We start from the raw sequence: 12,191 nt of genomic DNA, 5'->3' as shown, positions 1-12,191 counted from the left end.
ATCACGCCCATTCCAGCTGAAGCCAACGATCTCCTGCAATAAAAGAAAAATAATAAAGCAACCTCATCCTTACCTTTCCATGGTTCCCACGACAGCTTCAGCTCTGCTACATCGAGATGACAGGCTGGACCGCAGCAGAACGCTGCCATCCAGCCTGTCATCCCGCAGACACTGAGAAGCGCAGGCATGCTTGCGCTCTGCAGTGTCTGGCTGTGACGGCATAAAGATGAGACGAGTTCATGTCCAATGAACTCGGCGCACCTCATGCATGTCACTGACAGCGTGGGAAAATTCTCACGCTGAAGCGCTGAGTGCAGGAGAGTTTTCCCACGCTGTCAGTGACGTGCATAAGGTGAGCTCATGTCCAATGAACTCAGCTCACCTCCTGCACGTCACTGACAGCGTGGGAGAATTCTCCTGCACTCAGCGCTTCAGTGTGAGAATTCTCCCACGCTGAAGCGCTGAGTGCAGGAGAATTTTCCCACGCTGTCAGTGACGTGCATGAGGTGAGCCGAGTTCATTGGACATTAACTCGGCTCATCTGGATGCCCTCACAGAGAGACACTGTGGAGCGCAAGCAAGCCTGCGCTTCTCAGTGTCTGCGGGATGACAGGCTGGATGGCAGCGTTCTGCTGCGGTCCAGCCTGTCATCTCGATGTAGCAGAGCTGAAGCTGTCATGGGAACCATGGAAAGGTAAGGATGATGTTGCTTTATTATTTTTCTTTTATTTCAGGAGATCGTTGGCTTCAGCTGGAATGGGCGTGACGGTAAGTATGGTTTAATTTAGAACAATAAAGAATTGTGTGTTTATTTCAATTAAAGGACTTTTTTCTGGGTGTTGTGTTTTTTTTAAATACTTTACTAGAAATTCATGGTGGTCATGTCTAATATTGGCGTGACCCCATGAATTTTGGGCTTAGGGCCAGCTGATAATGGCAAGCTAGCCCTAACCCCTTTATTACCCAGTGAGCCACCGCATCAGGGCCCTGGATGAGTTGGGTACAGCGCCAGAAGATGGCGCTTCTATGAACGCGCCATTTTCCAGGGTGGCTGCAGACTGCAATTTGCAGCGGGGGTGGCCCAGAAAGCTTGGGCCTCCCTGCGCTGCGGATTCCAGCCCCCAGCTGCCTAGTTGTACCTGGCTGGACACAAAAACAGGGCGAAGCCCCACGTCAATTTTCTTTAAATTATTTCATGAAATAATTAAGAAAAAAAGGGCTTCCCTATATTGTTGTGTCCGGCCAGGTACAAATAGGCAGCTGGTGGTTGGGGGCAGCCCGTTCCTGCCTGCTGCACCTGACTGGACACAAATATAGTGCGAAGCCCCACGTCAATTTTTTTTAAATTATTTCATGAATTTCCTGAAATAATTTAAAAAAATTGAAGTGGGGCTTCGCACTATATTTGTGTCCAGCCAGGTACAGCAGGCAGGAATGGGCTGCCCCCAACCACCAGCTGCCTATTTGTACCTGGCCGGACACAACAATATAGGGAAGGCCTTTTTTTCTTAATTATTTCATGAATTTCATGAAATAATTAAAAAAAATTGAAGTGGGGCTTCGCACTATATTTGTGTCCAGCCAGGTACAGCAGGCAGGAACGGGCTGCCCCCAACCACCAGCTGACTATTTGTACCTGGCCGGACACAACAATATAGAGAAGGCCTTTTTTACTTAATTATTTCATGAATTTCATGAAATAATTAAAAAAAAAATACGTGGGGCTTCGCTCTATTTTTGTGTCCAGCCAGGTACAACTAGGCAGCTGGGGGCTGGAATCTGCAGCGCAGGGAGGCCCAAGCTTTCTGGGCCCCCCCCCGCTGCAAATTGCAGTCCGCAGCCACCCAGGAAAATGGCGCGTTCATAGAAGCGCCATCTTCTGGCGCTGTACCCAACTCATCCAGGGCCCTGGTGCGGTGGCTCACTGGGTAATAAAGGGGTTAGGGCCAGCTTGGTATTATCAGCTGGCCCCAAGCCCAAAATTTATGGGGTCACGCCAGTATTAGACATGACCGCCATGAATTTCTAGTAAAGTATTTAAAAAAAACACAACACCCAGAATAAAGTCCTTTAATTGAAATAAACACACAATTCTTTATTGTTCTAAATTAAACTATACTTACCATCACGCCCATTCCAGCTGAAGCCAACGATCTCCTGCATTAAAAGAAAAATAATAAACCAACCTCATCCTTACCTTTCCATGGTTCCCACGACAGCTTCAGCTCTGCTACATCGAGATGACAGGCTGGACCGCAGCAGAACGCTGCCATCCAGCCTGTCATGCCGCAGACACTGAGAAGAGCAGGCATGCTTGCGCTCCTCAGTGTCTCGCTGTGACGGCATCCAGATGAGCCGAGGTCATGTCCAATGAACTCGGCTCACCTCATGCACGTCACTGACAGCGTGGGAAAATTCTCACGCTGAAGTGCTGAGTGCAGGAGAATTCTCCCACGCTGTCAGTGACGTGCATGAGGTGAGCTCATGTCCAATGAACTCAGCTCACCTCATGCACCTCACTGACAGCGTGGGAAAATTCTCCTGCACTCAGCGCTTCAGCGTGAGAATTCTCCCACGCTGTAAGTGACGTGCATGAGGTGAGCCGAGTTCATTGGACATGACCTCGGCTCATCTTTATGCCGTCACAGAGAGACAATGTGGAGCGCAAGCATGCCTGCTCTTCTCAGTGTCTGCGGGATGACAGGCTGGATGGCGGCGTTCTGCTGCGGTCCAGCCTGTCATCTCGATGTAGCAGAGCTGAAGCTGTCGTGGGAACCATGGAAAGGTAAGGATGAGGTTGCTTTATTATTTTATTTTTATTACAGGAGATCGTTGGCTTCAGCTGGAATGGACGTGATGGTAAGTATGGTTTAATTTAGAACAATAAAGAATTGTGTCTTTATTTCAATTAAAGGACTTTATTCTGGGTGTTTGTGTTTTTTTAACTTTGACTATGGGGTTAGTAATGGGGGTGTCTTATAGACGCCTCTCCATTACTAACCTGGGCTTGATGTCAACTGGCATTATAAGCTGACATCAACCCCAGCCCTATTACCCCCTGCCACCGCACCAGGGCAGCGTGGAAGAGCGAGGCTAAGTGCCAGAATTGGCGCATCCTATGAATGCGCCATTTCTGGGGCGGCTGACGGCTGGTGTTTCTAGCCTGGGAGGGGGCCAATATTCATGGCTCCCTTCCTGGGCTATTAATATCAGCCCCCAGCTGTCTGCCTAGCCTTTGCTAGCTATTAAATTAGGGGGGACCCCACGTCATTTTTTTGGGGGGGTCCCCCATTTTAATAGCTAGTAAAGGCTATGTATTCAGCAGGGGGCTGATACTAGTAGTCTGGGAAGCTCCGTGGGTATTACCCCCTTCCCATGCTTCAAACATCTGCCCCAGCTGTCTGCTTAACCTACGCTAGAGCCTAAAATTAAGGGGAACCCCACGCCAATTTTTTTAATAATAAATCCTTTATTTTAATACTAAATGACAAGTACAGTAACCAACACTATCACTGTACTTCATATATATGTGACTGACATGTTTCTATCTTTCTAATCTATGTGTGAAGCTCTATTCTGTCTGTTATAAATTGTCGGGTACAGATGCTGAATTGCTGGCCAGCTTTCTTAAAGAGACGGTGCATGAAAACACTATTATTTTTTTTAATAAATCCTTTACACTAAATGACAAGTACAGTAAGCAACACTGTCACTGTACTTCATATATATGTGACTGACATGTTTCTATCTATCTAATCTATGTGTGATTCTCTATTCCTTCTATTCTAAATTGTCGGGTACCGCTGCTGAATTGCCGGCCGACTTTTTTAAAGAGACGGTGCATGAAAACACTATTATTTTTTTTGATAAATCCTTTACGCTAAATGACAAGTACAGTAAGCAGCACTTTCACTGTACTTCGTATATATGTGGCTGACATGTTTATATCTATCTAATCTATGTGTGAAGCTCTATTCTTTCGGTTCTAAATTGTCGGGTACCGGTGTATGCCGCTGCTGAATTGCCGGCTTTTCATGTTTCACTGTTGGCAATGTTCCCATCGATTTGGGCAATCACTGTAATGCCACAACCACCATGGCTGTGGCATTACAGTGAGTGGCAGACAATCCCTGCATGATTGGTGCTCTAAATAGCACCAGACATGCAGGACACGCTTTTGGTGCACGAACAGTTATCGAACATAACCTCGAACAGCCGAATTTTTTGCAAATCGTTCGGGTTCGTCGAACAACTCGAACACCGCCCAAAACAGCTCGAATTTGAGATTGGCGAACAGTTCTAGTCGAACACCGCTCATCTCTATTTAAGACACGTTGGGATCTCCTTTCACTTTGATCATAGCATTGTCATCTTTGAATCCATAAGAAAAAAGGGTTCTTTACTAGACTCTAAATTTTAAACTGGAAAACCCTGCATTCCTAATACCAAGATGTTCATTCATCCTTGTTTATGTCTTTTTCAGTCTGTAAGTAAAAGTAGCAAATTTCGAGAAGCTTTGCGCGATTTCTTCATACACTTTTCATGTGAATTATGGGCGGAAAATTTCTTTTCATTTGATCTTGTGGCGCAACGGTAGCACATCTGGCTTCAGATCAGAAGGTTGTGTGTTCAAATTATGTCAAGGACAAAAAAAATTTTCAAAACTTAACCCATGTCTGGATTAAAACTGAAATTGGAAACTATGTGGCTATCAGTCAGCGCAGTGTCTAAAAAAGAGTCTTTCAGTTAAATGTTATGGATTAATATATTTTCAACAATACTTTGATGAGAAAAATCATCGGGAAACAAAATTAAAACATTGAATATTTAAGGCACGTAGGGATCTCTTTTCACTTTGATCATAGCATTGTCATCTTTGAATCCATAAGAAAAAAGGGTTCTTTACTAGATTCTAAATTTTAAACAGGAAAACCCTGCATTCCCAATATCAAGATGTTCATTCGTCCTTGTTTATGTCATTTTCAGTCTGTGATCAAAAGTAGCAATTTCAAGATTTGCGAGATTTCTTCATACAGTTTTCATGTGAATTATGGGCGGAAAGTTTATTTTTATATGATCTTGTGACGCAATGGTAGCGCGTCTGACTCCAGATCAGAAGATTGTGTGTTTGAATCATGTCGGGGACAGAAAACATTTTCATAACTTAACCCATGTCTGGATTAAAATTGAAACTGTGTTGCTATCTGTCAGCGCAGTGTCTAAAAAAGTGTCTTTTAGTTGATTCTTATAGATTAATATCTTATAAACAATTCTTTGATGAGAAAAATCATCGGGAAACAAAATCAAAACATTGAATATTTAATGCACTTCGGGATCTCTTTTCACTTTGATCATAGCATTGTCATCTTTGAAACCATAAGAAAAAAGGGTTCATTACTAGATTCTAAATTTTAAACTGGAAATCCCTGCACTCCCAATATCAAGATTAGTGTTGAGCCACCCCCGTAGTGTTCGAGTTCGGTTCGGTTCGTCGAACACCCGTGTGTTCGCCGAACTGTTCGTCGAACTGTTCGTCGAACACCTTCGAACACCGTTAAAACCAATGGCAGGCAAACAAAAACACATAGAAACACATAGAAAACACCTTCAAAGGTGTCCAAAAGCTGACAAACTGCTCAGAAGACACAACTAACACATGGAAAAGTGACAAGTATATATAGTCATGCGAAAAGAAAAGAGGTGGAGGAGTAAAAGGAGGGGGAGACACAGATATAGGCATGTCATGCCCTTCTAAAATCCAAAAAGTGAGAAGCCGAGACGGCCAGTCCGCTCCTGCCCGTGCCACCTCCGTGTCGCCGGGTTTGTGCCAGAGCCGCGGTGAACCCTGACGGCCAGCCCCCCTCTCCCAATACTGGTGCCTGTCCGCTGGTGGGTCGAGAGAGCCCCCCTGTGGTGGAGGCAGCTCTAAGCTTTTTAATTTAAATTGTCCCTCTAATTTGAATGAATACACTTTAAATCCATTTACAAGGATCTATTGGAGGGCAAGTCTCATGCCAGCAGCCACGTAATTCCAGCTCCAGTAGCGTCCACTAAAGCTGCTGCAGTTAAAAAGCTTTTATAAGGATCGAGCTCGGCTGTCCACCACAAGGCATCCTAGTGCCAGTCCCAGCCCCTATGCCTTGGGGTGCCTCCTGATGCTCTTCACTGAGTATCCCGTGGTCCCGAAGCATTTCCTTTGAAAAAATTAAGTGTCCAAACTACAGGTGGTGTATCTTGCTTAACAGCCGGGATAATCCGCTGACTAGCAGACACTGCTACTAGGCACAAAGTATTTCCTGGGCTAGATGCAGTTAAAAATTTGTAAGTAGATACTCTCGTTGGATGCTGAGAAAGCATTCCATAGAGTCTCCTGGCACGCCATATATGATTCTCTTAAAAAGCTTGGGGTAGGGGTCTAGGGGACCCTTTTATAGCCAAAATCACGGCCCTGTATCACAATACGTCACCTAGGCTGAAGATAAATGGAACTGTAGCACCGAGGGCTCGGTTGCTACAGACGTATTGCACCTCACCCAGAGGTGTGATATCTCACTCTCAGATAAGGATGGAGTGTGGATCAGGACCCGACACCTGCATGCATTACACCACATTGCCGTGGGGCAGGGCGACCAATATGCCCCTGAGATGGGCACGACAGTCCCTGTCCCTGGCTGGGGTGGGGGGAGGGAACACTGAGGAAGGGGAACCCTGCAGTGCAGGAGCAGGGAGGAAGCAGTTCCTGGGTGCATTGAGAAGGGAGTATAAAAGGTGGGCACCATCTTAGTTCAGTGCAGAGAAGTCTGAGCAGAAGTGGCAGGGAGCAGGGGCTCTGCATGAGCTAAGCTCTGGAGGCGGGCCTAGTAACAGAGGCCCAGGCCTGCAAGAGGGAGAAGGAAGGAAGAGGAGCGGAGAAGGCTCCAGGAACGAGGAATGAAGGGATCCCAGGGGTGCGGACGGGCGAGTCGCCACCGCACGCCCGAATCCACCTGCGTGGAGGGGTCAGGCCAAGGGGGGAGACCGGTCCCCGAACTAGTGGAGGCAGGAAAAAACCCTCAGCTAGAAACCGGAGGCTCTGACATTTTATGTGGCGCAGCCCCTTGCTCCACCCGCTAGGAAGGCACCACATAGGGTCAGGGAAACTGGCGCCAAGTTTACCAAGAGGAGGCCCGAGGCAGCCGGACAGAAGTGTTGGTAAGAAAGGCCAGACAAAGGACACACAAAGGGGGTCCTGTGAAGCGCTCCAAAGTTATCTGGGAGTTGTCTGAGCCCCTCACCTGGTGAGCACAGTACGACGTGAGCAGCCGTTACCTGCAGACGTGGTCTGGATAATAAGAACTGTGAGTAAAGGCCCTGAACTGCATCACTGACTCCGTGTCGTTACTGCTGCTGCCCTGCACCATCACCCCCATCCTCCGCATACACTGCCCTGAGGCTATACTCCTCCCGTGGGGAGTTATGCTACGCTCTGCTGCACCCACAACACCAGCCTTAGCGGTCTGCCCTGTAGCGGCGGTTCACTCTGACCGCAATCCACGGGTGGCGTAGTCGGACATTTAAACATCAAAACCACATAAATAGTTCCGCCACTGGTTTGACCGCCCTGAGCCACGGAACCGGATCGCCGCCACGAAGACTACAACCACCAGCATCCACCAAAAAGGGTCCGGCTCCGGGTGTCCCAAGGCCCAGGGGGTGCGTCAGAACATTTTCATCACCTTTCACAATCACCAATGGGACAAGGCAGGGATGTCCTCTGTCCCCTCTCTTATACATCCTAGTAACGGAGCACCTGCTCTCATCAATTCGCCATAACCCCAATATTAGGTGGATTGAGGTGGGAGGCACCGAGTACAAGTGCTCTCTATTTGCTGATGATGTCCTAGTATATATCACTCAATCACATATATCCATCCCTGCTGTTATGGCTGAAATAGATCACTTTGTTACATGGTAAAATTTTAAAATCAATGCAGCGATTTCTGAGGCCCTCGATGTCTCCCTCCCTAAATCCATAAAGGATTCCATCCAGTCCAACTTTCCCTTTGCCTGGCCCTCACAGGGTATCAAATACTTAGGAATTCCTATTCATAGAGACCTCTCCCATCTATGTTATCTTAATTTTGTGCCCTTTATTGAACAATTCCATACAGACCACGGTTGGCAAGTTAGAACTGTAAGATTCACTACGTGAACCACTGGTGTTTTGTGGAAAAGCACATGTACACCGCGTTCCAAATTGTAACGGGTCCGGGAGGCGGAACCTCTGAGCTACTATACAAGGGGGCGGCCCTTGTAAGGGAGCGGGTGGCAGTCTCTAGGTAAGGGGTAGGTATGACCTGTGATGGCAGAGCCTCCGGGTAGGCTAGCAGGCAGATGGTAGAAGTGTGCTCCCAGGTGAGCAAGCGAGAGTCTCTGGAATAGCAGGTGGTCACGGCACGTGACGGCGGAACCTCCGGGCTGGCAGGCAGGTAGGTAACGGAGAAGCGCTCCCAGGTGAGCGGGCAAGAGTCTCTGGAATAGCTGGTGGTCACCGCACGTGACAACGGGACCTCCGGGCTGGCAAGCAGGCAGGTAACGGAGATGCGCTCCCAGGTGAGCGGGCAAGAGTCTCTGAGATAGCTGGTGGTCACAGCACGTGACAACGGAGCCTCCGGGCTGGCAAGCAGGCAGGTAGCGGAGAAGCGCTCCCAGGTGAGCGGGCAAGCTGGTCCATAGACAGACTGACCGGAGTTGTAAGGCAGACCGTCGGACCTCAGGCAGGCAGGCAGGTAACAAGTATTCAGGCAGGAATCAGGCAGGTAACTAGCAGGAAACTGGCAGGAAACTGGCAGGTAACTGGCAGGTAACTGGCAACGGGACCTGAGGGCTGAAGCACAGGTGAGACACAGGTGCAAACAACATTGCTCGGGCACCTCCATTTTGGAGGAGGTGCCTTATATATGATGAAGTCCTCCGGCCATTGGCCGGGGACTCTTTAGGGCGGCGCGCGCGGCCCCTTTAAGAGGAGGGGAGCGCGCGCGCGCCCTAAGCACAGGGGCCGGGAAGGAGCGCGCGCTGAGAGCAGAGCAGGAGGAGGACGCCGGGACGGAGCGCGCGCTGACAGCAGAGCAGGAGGAGGACGCCGGGACGGAGCGCGCGCTGACAGCAGAGCGGGGAGAGGACGCCGGGACGGAGCGCGCGCTGACAGCAGAGCGGTGAGGGGAGCAGCGTCCCTGCCTAGCTGAGGGCAGGGACGCCAGCGCTACAGTACCCCCCCCTTTAGGCCCCCCCTTTTTTAGGCCAGACAGAAATTTAGCTAGGATGAGAGGGGCATGGATATTCTCCCGGGGCTCCCACGTTCTCTCCTCAGGACCAAACCCCCTCCAATCTACCAAGAAAAAGGTCTTTCCTCTTACCCTTTTGGTGGCAAGAATGTTCTCTACCTCAAACTCGTCCTCAGCAGAAACCGGAGCAAGAGGCGTACCTGTAGACTTAGAAAAAGAGTTAAGTACCACAGGTTTGAGGAGAGATACATGGAAGGAGTTAGGGATCCGTAAGTTGGCCGGGAGTTTCAATTTATAGGCCACCGGGTTGATCTGACTGATAACCTCCAGTGGGCCGATGAACCGAGGCCCCAACTTATAGGAAGGGATCTTGAGCCGGACATATTTGGACGAGAGCCAGACTTTATCCCCAGGACGGAATTGAGGAGGATCCAGACGTCCTTTGTCAGCGTGCCTTTTCATACGCTCGGATGACAGAAGGAGTGCGGACCGGGTACTCTCCCATATGGAGGAAGACTCGCTCTCGTGATTGTTGTACGAGAATTCGGCCCATGGCAGGAGATCCACCCAGTCAGAATGGTGAGCATTAACGAAGTGCCGGAGGTAACTGGTCAGGTTCTGATTGATCCGCTCCACTTGACCATTAGACTGTGGGTGGTAAGCGGAGGAGAAGTCCAGAGTGACGTCTAGCAATTTACAAGTGGCTCTCCAGAAACGAGAAGTGAACTGTACTCCTCGATCCGACATGATGTGACGGGGCAGGCCATGAAGACGGAAGATGTGGCGGATAAAGATTCTAGCCAGCTCGGGTGCAGACGGAAGACCTGGCAGGGGAATGAAGTGAGCCATCTTGGAAAAGCGGTCAGCGACCACCCAAATGACCGTACAACCGGCAGAGACGGGCAGATCAGTTACGAAGTCCATCGCTATATGCTGCCAGGGGGCAGCAGGTGCTGGCAGAGGAAGAAGGCGGCCGGCCGACAGGTGTCTCGGAACCTTGTTGCGGGCGCAGGACACACAGGCAGAAACAAAGTCCATAACATCCTTGTGCAGGTTAGGCCACCAGTAGTGCCGGGTAATAAGCTGGAGGGTCTTTTTCTGACCGGCGTGGCCAGCTAGTTTAGACGAATGACCCCAGTGTAGGATCCTCTCCCGATCAGGTACCGATACGAACGTCTTACCAGGAGGGAGACAATTTAGACTCACGGGAGCCACCTGCATTACTCTGGCGGGATCGATGGGGCAGTCACATGGTCTATGAGGTGGTAATGTCTCTGCCTCCTCCATATCAAAGACATCAGCACAAGACCAATAAGGAATCGGAAGTCCAGGTAGATTAGCTGGGATAGGAGAGGGACGGACGGAATGGACGGGAACCAGACAGGTTTTATGACAGTCTTGTCCCCAGCGAAGGACTTCTCCGGTTTGCCAGTCAAGCACAGGTGCATGTCTCTGGAGCCAAGGCAGACCTAGCAAGAGGGCGTGAGAGAGTCCAGGCAGAACGTGAAGGGAGATACTCTCTGAATGCAGCATACCCACTTGCAGAGTAATGGATTCGGTGATGAATTGGATGGGGCGAGATAAGAGGCCCCCATCCACGGCAACAACAGACAAGGGTACAGCCAGAGGTTTGGTGGGGATGCGGTATTTCTCCACCAGGGACAGTGAAATAAGATTTCCGGCTGCTCCAGAGTCAAGTTGGGCTAGTTCGGAATAACGATTCTCCCCACAGATGATTGAGACAGACAGCAGCAGGGATGGAGAGGATTTATTTTTGTCTAGATCAAGTCCTCTGAGCGAACCTAGACACAGGCGTTCTCCCGACCTCTCCGGGCAGGCACGGATCCGATGCTCCTTACTGCCACAGTAGAAGCAACTCCCATCGGCACGGCGAAAGTCCTGACGGGATTTGACCATCTTGGTCTGGTCGACCTGCATAGGCTCAGGAGAGTGTACCTGGGGAGAAACGGAAGGAGTGACGGGTTTCAGAAAAGTAGGAACCAGACGTGGAAGCCCCTTTTCACGGGTGACCTCTTTGGCACGTTCCTGGAACCGTAGGTCAATCCGGGTGGCAAGAGTTATTAGGTCATCGAGAGTGGTAGGAATGTCCCGACCAGCAAGTTCATCTTTAATACGGCCGGACAGACCCTCCCAGAAGACGGATACCAGAGCTTCGTTATCCCAGGCCAGCTCCGAGGCAAGGGTACGGAACCGTATGGCATATTGACCCACGGTGAGGCTTCCCTGACGGAGGCGTAGCAGAGATGATGCGGATGAGGTCCTCCGTCCGGGTTCGTCGAAGGCTTTCCGGAAAGCCGTGAGAAAGGCAGGCAAGTCGGACACCAGGGGGTCTCCTCTCTCCCATAGAGGATTTAGCCAGGCCAGACCCTCCCCGGTGAGATGGGACATGATGAATGCAATTTTGGCTCGGTCGGAGTTAAACTGGTGGGACAATAGTTCAAAATGCAGGGTGCACTGATTTATGAAGCCCCGAGCCAGGACGGAGTCGCCTCCGAAGCGAGGAGGTGCAGAGAGCCGGGGTCCGGAAAAGGATACCATGGTACTGGCCGTAGTTGCAGGTGGTGTTGTCAGAGTATCCAGGCGAGTATTGACATTCCGCAGGTGACCCAGGATGGACTCCTGTTGGGACCTTTGACGGGACAGTTCAAGACAGAGGTCCGAGAGCGAGGGAGCTTGGGTGCCACCGGGTTCCATGGCCCGAGCAAACTGTAACGGGTCCGGGAGGCGGAACCTCTGAGCTACTATACAAGGGGGCGGCCCTTGTAAGGGAGCGGGTGGCAGTCTCTAGGTAAGGGGTAGGTATGACCTGTGATGGCAGAGCCTCCAGGTAGGCTAGCAGGCAGATGGTAGAAGTGTGCTCCCAGGTGAGCAAGCGAGAGTCTCTGGAATAGCAGGTGGTCACGGCAC

The sequence above is a fragment of the Phyllobates terribilis genome, unplaced genomic scaffold (genome assembly GCF_046119375.1).
Source record: "Phyllobates terribilis strain yellow unplaced genomic scaffold, ASM4611937v1 Scaffold_11__3_contigs__length_659146591, whole genome shotgun sequence".
NCBI classification, from domain to species: Eukaryota; Metazoa; Chordata; class Amphibia; order Anura; family Dendrobatidae; genus Phyllobates; species Phyllobates terribilis.
The sequence above is the reverse complement of the archived record's forward strand: the minus strand, read 5'-3'. Positions refer to the sequence as shown.